This window comes from Chelmon rostratus, chromosome 8, assembly GCF_017976325.1.
Source record: "Chelmon rostratus isolate fCheRos1 chromosome 8, fCheRos1.pri, whole genome shotgun sequence".
NCBI classification, from domain to species: domain Eukaryota; kingdom Metazoa; phylum Chordata; class Actinopteri; order Chaetodontiformes; family Chaetodontidae; genus Chelmon; species Chelmon rostratus.
In genome coordinates this window covers 2135026-2145496 of record NC_055665.1, presented here as the reverse complement: position 1 = coordinate 2145496, position 10471 = coordinate 2135026, and positions in this window count along the sequence as shown.

Here is a 10471-nt window from a genome sequence, read left to right as displayed (position 1 = left end):
AGCTGGGAAGTAGACGACGGTTAATGGACATAGCATCTTTTGTTATTTACTCATTCTGGCTGTTAATGTCGCTGTTCCCTGTCTCATTATGGGTCAACACAGGAATATGTACAAAAACACACATTACTGCATCACCTTCACACACACATGCACACACAAACACACACACACACACACACGTATGTATATACACACACACACACATGCATGGCAGTTGCTTGTCAGACTGGTGCCATGCTCCACCTCTCCTCACAGCTTTCATGCTAGCTCCTGGTTGCCTTGGCAACTGGCCGTGTGTGCATGTGTGTGTGTGTGCGTGTGTGTGTGTTGGCACTGTGTCGAGTACAACGTGAAGAGAGAAAAGGGAGGGCACGGAGAGCAGCAAATGCAGATACACACACAAAAACATGGTCAGGAAACACACACGCACAAATTAATTTATGGAGATGTGAGAAGTGCAGGATTAGCATTACGCCTGGCGTTACTACACATCCACTTTAGTGGCCTGACGGCGAAGCAGACCACAAAACCACATCGTCAAACCAAGACATGTCGGCGCTCTCTCTCTTAAAACAAAAGACCTGTTCTGGAGAATGCATTATAGAAAAAAATGCATAAAAACAATAAAAGCTACAAGAAATTATTGAACGACAGGAAATGCACAATCAGTGATAATTTAAAGGTGGTAATAGAGAGTAATTGACTGCCGCTGTCTGTTAAGTGCCTCCTGTAATTTATGGAGGCTGATTGTGTTTTGTAATGTGTGCGTATTGTTATGTAAAAATTCATGGAATACATTTTACCTATACTGCCAGCATGTGTGTGTGTGTGTGTGTGTAGCCTATTGTAACCGTAAAAGGTGATTAACGACTGTGTTTTAACAGTGTGGCAGGTAATATTTAGGAAAAATGTTTATATTCATGGTTTCGTTTAACTTTTTGGTATGTTCGTGAATTAAGATGAATATTTGACACATATAAACACTGTGACACCACATCGCCACGGTGTGAACATGTGATGTTCATTACTGTGCTGCTCTATCAGCTGATGCAGGGATTTACCCCCATTCAGACACAAGAGCATCAGTGAGCTCCAGCACTGATGTTGGTGATCAGGTCTGGCTCAGAGGTGATGGATGGGGCTGAGGTCGGGGATCTGTGCAGGCCAGTCCAGTTCTTCACCAAACAGGCAAAAAAGAAATATCAGACATTGTCGTCTAAAATCATTATTTGCTTCCACAACCAGGAAAGCCTCAGTCCAGTATGAAGCATGAAGACGGAGCGGACATGAAGTGGTTTGGCTTTAATCTTCAAAGTGTGACGTCACATCTGTACTTTTCTGAGTTAAAACAATGATAGCCCTTAATGAAGTCGAGAAATCAATCAATCAATCTAGATGAAATATAAACATTCTCGTTGCAAGGGAGCAACAACGAGGAGACAAGCGAAGATTTCACAGTGTTTAGATCACATGTGTCAACAATTTGACCAGAAAAAGAGCATCTGCTGTGCTGTTCCTGTGGTTATTACTGGAAGAGAAGACACATGCAGCGGTGGTCTCGTGGCTGATGTAAATGTCAAGATTGTGGCGCCGCTCCCTCAGAGTCATCTGTTTTTACAGCAGCGACAAAAGTTTATTAACCACAATGCAATGCTGCCTCAGAGCCAGACTCCGCTCTCTTTCACACCTTTGTCTGGTGGCACATCGTAGCACTGCCGCCTCGTTTTCCTCCGTCAGAAAAGCCCGCCATGCTTTCGCTATCACTGTCACTCTGTGCACAGACACCAGCAGCTCTGGAGCCACAATGCTGCTGTTTTTCTGTCTGACCAGCTAATTGCAGTTAATTGCAATCACCTGCCGGCCCTGGTGTGAATCAGTGCCTAATTAGAGGGTTGGAATGAAAAGCAGCAGGACTCTGCAGCCTTGCGACCAGTATGGAGGTCCACTGACCTACACTGCCTGGACTCCTGCTTTCTTTTGTGAAAGCTGTTGTTGGGTTTGACCTGAAAGTGGAAGTGCTCTGCTCACATCATGTGGGAAAGACTGCAGAGTCACATGAGGGTTAAAAACACTGTTTGTGGTAAATATAGAGCTTTTTGCAATAAATATGGGTTTAATTTCTTTGAACTACAGACTTCCTTCTGTATGATCAAGTGCTGCTCTTGATGTTTCAGAGCTTTCAGAGAAATACCCGCTTTTCAAGCCGTAATAGCGAGCCTTGATGTTGACGTTTTAACAAGTCAGAAACCAGTAATTACGGTAACTCCCACATGACGTGAACGCAGCTGTATTTCAGGTGAACTCTGGTGTGGTTCTCTGGCGTCCACACCTGATCTGACAGCATTAACGTGTCATTAACGTGTCGTTACTACTGATCTGCAGTGGTCAGGACGGTGATGATGTATACTTATATCTGAGGAGGAGAACTTTAAATGGTTGAAGTTAATGTCTCCTGGCTTTAAACATGCCGTGCTCAGATACTGCAGGAGATACTGATACTGCCGGGGGGTTTTGTCTAATATCTTGTTTGGCGTTTGTGTTGGATTAACAATTTAGAAGGATTATTCATGTGACAGCATCCATATACAACCCTGTCTGCTGGAAATTAGCTTCACATGCTAACAATTTACAACAGCAAACACATTTTGCCACCTGGACCACGTTTTTTATCAGTGTAACGAAGAAATGCTTTAATGAACACATCTGCCAAGTTCCAAAATGTTGATAGTGAATGTAATAATCTCATTTTGTATCACTTAAAGGATGATTCATGTTTTTTATGGTTGTGTTTCAGCACTCACAGCACTTGGTTATGGTTAGGAAAAGACCACGGTCCTGGTTAAATACAGTGACTTAAAGCACAAAACAGCCTTTTTTGCAGGTGTATGAGGACGTTACTGGAAGCAGCTGAGGCACAGTGAGAAACTGTTCTGAAAGTAGAGTTAAAATACAAAATCATTGAGAAAACAGCACAAGTTGATGACCTAAAATACTGAATCTTTCCTCTTCAATGCTGCAACAGTCTAATCTCTAGATAAAAGCCGGCATTGTGGTTAACAGAAGTATTTTTGCAGTGGCCAGGCCCCACCGTGGGGCCCTGTGGGCCTCTGGAGTGAGGCCCTGTTCCTGGGAGCGACCATGTCAATTTATTTCATCCCATAAGGCTAGTTGTTATACACCTTAATCCACATGCACGCCTCCTCCCTCTTTCATTCAGGAACTCTGATTGGATTACACCACAGATCAGCCCATACGTGTGTGTGTGTGTGTGTGTGTGAGGGGGAGAGAGAGAGAGAGAGAGAGAAAAGATCGAGATTGCAAATAAGGGCATATGGACGAGGGGAGGGAGGGCGTTCACAGAATGATATGTGTGTGTGAGCTAAAATCAGCGCCTTTCACACACATCCACCACCCTCTCTGCAGCTACGTGTTTCATAGCTTCAGCAGGTGATGTGATCATGTGAGCAAAATGAGTCAATTTTAAAAAAATCTAAATGCTACAGCGTCTTTCAGTAAAGTTTTTCACATCAAAGAGCAAACATTTATCACAATTACTGCTCATTCATTACGGCTGCACTTCAGATCCTCCTTCAGTGCTGCTATGAGGTCACAGAGAAAGATGCTGCATCTCAGTTCTTCACTACATCCTGATTCTGACCAGACTGAACTGTGTCTTCACACAAAATTAAGTGCAGAACAAAAATTTGTCCCACAAAGTAATACACAAAAAGGACATGCTGGAAAAAATTTAAACACATTTTCTACAGTGGTGAAACAAGAAAAAAGTATGTAAGTAAGTATTTTAAAGAACATCTTGCTGCGTCTTTATAAGGTTAATTTACAATGACATTTCAAAGGTGCAGTTTGATAATAACTGATAATCAGAATGATAAAAAACCTATATATATATATATATATATGCACCACTTTTCACTTTGAAATGTTGCTCAATGTGCTTTACAAAAAACAAAAAACAAAACAAAACAAAAAGCATATGTTCTTGCACTTAATCATTAACTGTTCATACAAAACTTATTTCTTTCTTAGATACTGTCACTGAACTACATTTATTTATTATTATTCATTAGTGTGAACATGGAATAAAAACAGTGATTTCTCGATTACATAAAAATTCACCTCAAAACACATTTAATCACCTTCAGTCTGAACTTCAGCATTATCACATACACCATTTTTTGGAATTTTTGGATGATCAGATGCATTTCCCAGATAAAAAAAAAAGTAAAGAATAAAGCCACAACATGAAGTGAAGCTCTACTATGAGAGCATTTTCTCTGCATTAGCGTTCATGCCGCAGCGAAGGGGAATCATCATTGGTGAGGGGTTATGCATCATTTCCACAGTTAACCGAACATCTGTAAATCATGAGTGTGGACTTTAGATTGAAATCCACAGAAAGCAGAGATGAAATTTGAATAATGGCATTTTAAAATCCTCTTTGAAGGTGGCAGTAAAACCTTTTTCAATATTAGTGCTAAATATCAAATGGCTTCATCCTAATGCTGAACGCTGGCAGCACATGTTTCCAGACTCCCTCAAAGCTGTGACAGTTGCATGTTGACAAAAAGCTCCAGCGACTCGATCGACTGGACAAGAACTTGACAAATGGAGGGATTCGGTGATGTGGCTGAAGAGAGTTGTTGATGTTAAACTCCACATCTGGAAATGTTGGAGTTGTGCTGTTTTATTTTTTTAACAGAGCTCTCAAACGGCTCGTACGGCCGAGTCGCTGCACGTGGTTGCCTAGCGATAAGATGAAGCTGAAGAAAAAGAGCAACTGTGAAGCTCATAGTGCAGCTTTCCTCTGTGAAAATATAAGTGAATAGGTTTGCAAGTGCATTGTTCCTGACAAAGCAGTGAAACACAAAGTGCTCTACAGTCTGTGATTTCACTTGAATTAAATTTAAAGACATTTGGGCTGTTTAGACAAAAGCCACATGATGCTGAGAGGCAGCATGTTTTTACACTCAGTGTTCCCTTAACAGGCTTTGACCTCTGCACGATTACATGAGCTGAACCACGACAACATCTGTGTCATCATATGCACAAATACAATTAGCTTCTATTAATCTTCTTTTATCTTCTAAATAAAGAAACACAACTCATTCAGATTCATGGGAAACTGTCGATAACGGACATTTAGCGACATTTAGCGATTCCTCTCGTTCACCTGCAAACTGAAATCTTTTAAAACTGCAGTTTCTGTGTGTACATGTGAAACTGAACATTTAGAAAACATCGATGTCACCAGCTCAGTTCGTGCATGCCCACTGCTGCTTTGTGTAATGAGCGTGACACAACAACAATGGCAGTCTTGTGGTTAGCTAGCGGGTGGTACTGCTAGACCCTGTCGCAGAAGGTGTTTAACGACTAGAAATGAACAAAAATTAAACTACTATTGTCTGTGTTGTAATATTACTACTGCTAAAGGAAAATAAGCTCACAGCGCATGCTCAGAATCTTCTTCTCTGGTATTTAAAGTAGTAACTTACCCAGTCAGGGCTCAGGCAGGCTGAGATGAAAGCTGGAAAGCTGGTTTATATTCCACAGGGCTGATGGGGGGGTGGGAACAGGTGTGCAGGCAGAGAGCAGGTAGAAAGTTCAAGTCTGTTCAGTTTTTATTTATGAAGCGCCAAATCAACAAAAGTTGTCTCATGACACTTCCCTTATATAACAGATCTGGCTCATACTCTTTCATGTACAGAGACCCCCAGACCCCCATGAGGAAGCGCTTGGCGATGGCGGTGAGGAAAAACCTGCAGACTCTGGTTGGGCGAGAGCTATGTGTATGATTGTATATGTATATTGATATATGATAGCATATGATAGCGTATACAATAATATGTATATTATAATAATAGAAATATGAATAATAATAATAACGACAGCAGTGGGCGTCAAGCTGAGCCACAGCAGTAGGTGGAGTCCTGATCCACAATCCAGGCGCAGCCCCGAGACAAAGATGAAGAAGCCGAGTTGGCAACATGTATGAATGAGACGTGAATGCACACAGATGCAGACTCACGCTGACGGTGTGACAAACCTTTATCCTTTAACACCTACCCCACGTTTAAAAGCAGCGTCCTCCTGAGGAACCAGCTGTTTATCGTCGTGGATTTTAAGCTTGTTGTCCAGGTTTTGCTCAGCATCTACCAGCTATCACTTGAAAAGCAGAGACTGGATGGTGAAAATGGATCCAGAAATGAAGACGAAGCCACTAATTGATGTTTAAATTGTTTGTTTCGATCTTAAATGATTATAAAGAAATCCGGGCTTGCAGGTTAGTGCCTCATGGGCTTGGTTTTCATGAAATGTCTCATGCTGCTTGAGCTGAAATCACACATGAGAAAACACAATTCATGGTACCAACAGCAAGGTCAGCAGCAAGGAGAGTAATAACACATGTAGAGCTTTTCACAGAGATGTTCATGGCTGATTCCAGATCAATATGTTGTTTTCCATTTTCCACTTACAAAAAAAGTGAACAATGGCTGCATGCACCCCAACAGACAGTGGCTTAATGTTTTATTAGTTAAATATCGGGCTGAATCGGATGACATCAGAGTCTATCACGATCTACAGCTCCTCTCCAGCTGGAGGATTTATCACAGTATTTATCACACTTTACTGTTGTTTGATCAACAGCTGAGAGAGATTCAAGGTCACATGTGCCACCAGCTGACTGTCCCCTTCTACACAAGAGATACCTGAGAGCTGAGAGCTACGGTGTGCTGCCACTACTGTTCCCGTACAAGCTCCCCCCTCCATCGCAGCATCCACCTCTGAGCGCTATGATCCCCCGGGGGGGACGTTGTTTTATTGTCACTCCTCGCTACCTGCTGTGCTGAGTTTTTGAATTCCCTCGTGTGGAACGACAAGGTCAGAGCCTCGACGGCAAATATCAACGCAGCACAGCTTCACCTTTCACACAATAATCCAGTTATCATCAGCGCACTGACAGAAACTTTTGTCAATCAGTCTTTTAAGTTTTTCAGCAAAACTGCAAAACATTTGGTGATTCTAGATACTCAGATGTGAGGATCTTCTGCTTTTGTGTGTTTGATATCATTCTAAATTGAATATAATGGACCAACAAACATGAGCGTGGACTTTCAGAACTTGTTATTGGCACTTTCACTCATTTTTTACATAGATGTATATAACTGTTAGATGTTTCAAATAAAATGAAGAGATTAATTAAAAAATGAAAATCATCATTAGTTGTAGCCCAAGAGTCAACCTCATCACCATCACTTACCCAGAAAAGCCTGCTTTGGTTCATATGAATGGGCCAAGCTGTGATAACATGAGGAATGGAGATCAGAAAAACTGAAATAATAGAAGTTTACTGAGAGAGCGCAGACCTCCACCAAGGCCAGTAAACCACGCTTCTATTCGATGATACAAATCAAGCTCAACCACCATGTGGCTGGTTATATATAAAACTATTACAACCTTACATTTATGCGATCAAGAGCAGAATTAGTTGAATGGTATGTGTGTTTTATGTTTTGATAGTCACACCTTTACCTGATAAAAAAGTGTTCTCCTGCATCCTGGATGACGTTTGAGCAGCTACATGTGTCGGCTGCCGCAGAAGATTACTGATAACCACGAGAATGGATTGTGATCATACATCTACTATCGGCTATGTTTGGCTAACTTACTGCCATCTAGTGGATTTTAACATGTATGGCATTGATCCCGCAATCTCGCAATGTTAACGAAAGTAAAAAATAATTTGTGTATCTACCCTGAGATCCAGATCTGAACTTCATTTTAATGGGTTCTTCCTTGGTACACGCTGCACCCTTCTGCCACGTTTCATGAAAATCTGAATCTGGCACATCAATCAAATTCTGGCCTGTGGTTTTTCCATAATCCTGGTGCAAATGGAACCAAACATGACCTGGCCTGAAATTATTTTTCCGTGTATACAATACATGTGCAGCACTGTAGGTTCATGAACGTTGACACCTTTGAGAAATGTTGGTTGTAGTCAGTGTAGTCTGGGAATTGTGCTCCATACTGTGTTGCCGTTGCAGGCATCTCTGCATAAAAGTGTGCACTAAACAATCGAGGTCAAACCCACAAGGTCGCTGCACTTATTTTCAGCATTTACTCTGCTCCTTCCCTTCAAATCAGCAGAAACACACAGTAAGGTCTAAAGTGACATTTCACTGGGAGTCATGGCAACCGTTTTACTCTAAACCCCACCATTACCTCCTGAACATATCAGGTCTGAGCCACACAAAGGAAGGTGGACCCCCAAGTGTGTGTTATGTGCATTGTTCTCCCAGGAGACCTCTCTAAAAAAACACCAGGACAGGTCAAGGCTGGCTCGAACACGCTCTGACCTCGGAGAGCTGGGCTAAACGGGGGGTTCGCCGCTCTGATTCAAACACTCCAGATTAGACCTGTGGGGGAAGGAAGAGGAAGGAAGTCGCAGCTCGTCACTTGACCTCTACATGTGCGACTGACTGTCCCTCTGGGAAAGAGGAAGGTAGAGGACAGAGCATCTTGATGGCCTCCTACAGCCGGCTCCAGTCTCGTCCAGGACAATGAGCAATCAGGAGTAAGTGTTGGTGATTAGGGACACACTCAGGGCAGACTAGGCCTCCAATGAACCTGCTGAACACCAACCTCCAGAAACCTTCTCAGATTATGTCTAAACCTGAAAGTAGACCTTTTTCTAAACCATCAGCAAGACCGAGTGTTGAAATTAGATGATTCTGACATTTTTAAATGTTAACTGCTTACTTATTTAGACTTATTTTGGTATCATTATATCTTATAGATCCATCTATAGCAACAACAATATGGTCAACCCATAAAATGCACACCACTTGCTGCGTTGGCAGTGTTGGCACCAGACGTTCATTGCCCACTGCATAATTGTCTAGTATGAAGGCAAAACTGGCCAGCTCTTCCGCCTAATTTTGGAATAAGCTACACAAACCAAGCCAAACATTTTTGATATCCAAAACAGGAAATCTTTCTCAACTGGATTAATCAGAAAACGACGCTTCCCTGGAGACAACGACAACCGAGTCTTTGAACAATGAAGCATGTTGGACACAATCAACTTTCTGTGGCAGAAATTCACATAGAAAGGAACAACGTCCACACAGATGGGAACACATTCACACAGATAGGAACACCCTTCACACCAATAAGAACACTATTCACACAAATAGGAGCACTTTCCAAACAGATAGGAACACCATTCACGTGAATAGGAACACCGTTCACACCAATAAGAACACTATTCACACAAATAGGAGCACTTTCCAAACAGATAGGAACACTATTCACACAAATAGGAACACTGTTCACACAGAGAGAAACACTACTCACATAGATAGGAGCACCATTCACACCAATAAGAACACCTTTCACACAGAGAGGAACACCATTCACACCAATAAGAACACTATTCACACAAATAGGAGCACTATTCACACAGATAAGAACACTGTTCACACAGAGGGGACCACCATTCACACTGATAGAAACACCATTCACACAAATAGGAACACCATTCACACAAATAGGAGCACTATTCAAACAGATAGGAACACCATTCACACAGATAGGAACACCATTCACACAGATAGGAACACCACAGGACAACGTTCTGTCTCCTCTAACCTTCCTGGTGACCACTACAGCTGCTGTCTTTAACTGGTATTTATGTTTATTTTTTCAGTCATGTTCATGATCATAAATAAAATTGTTTGACATCTCAGCAGTATAGGAGTTGAGGCCAGGATATGGATACCGGTGCACACTTTCATTCATAGCGCTGCACTTGGTCGCCCTGCCTACTGTCACTCTTCCACACACCTGGCCAATCATTGCATGAAGTGGGTGTGGCTGTTGGATTGACCTGGTTAACAGGTAGCATTTATGAGCTCTGATTAAATCACCATTTTATATGTGCTCAGCTGACTCACAGCAAAACATAAAAACATATCAGTGAGTAGAATTAAATAATGACTGCAGCTGTATTAACACACAGTAGCCAGAAGGTAATCATGAAGAGCAGGCATGAAAGACTTCATTAGGGTTTCTTATACCTCTGACTCTCCGGACTCACTGGAGTCCCTCTCTGTCACATTAACTTGATCTTTAGAAGTGCATTTATCAACAAATGAATGCTGATAATCCAATTGATGCAGACTGTTGTGATGTAGTGACATTTTCTATCTGAAGTAGGTGATATCTGCAGTATTTTCATGACATGAAGCTCAAATATTCTCTTCAGGATTGTACTGTAACTGCGGTGTAAAAGCCTCTGAAACATCATTTAGAAAATCCTGGGATGTTAAAACTTTGCACTGAAACCTAGACTAATGAAATTCTTTCATGCATGACCCTGAGTCTGACACACATGTATTCATGTGGCAGGATGTAAAGCTCTGGAATTCATTACTGCATTTATATGAAA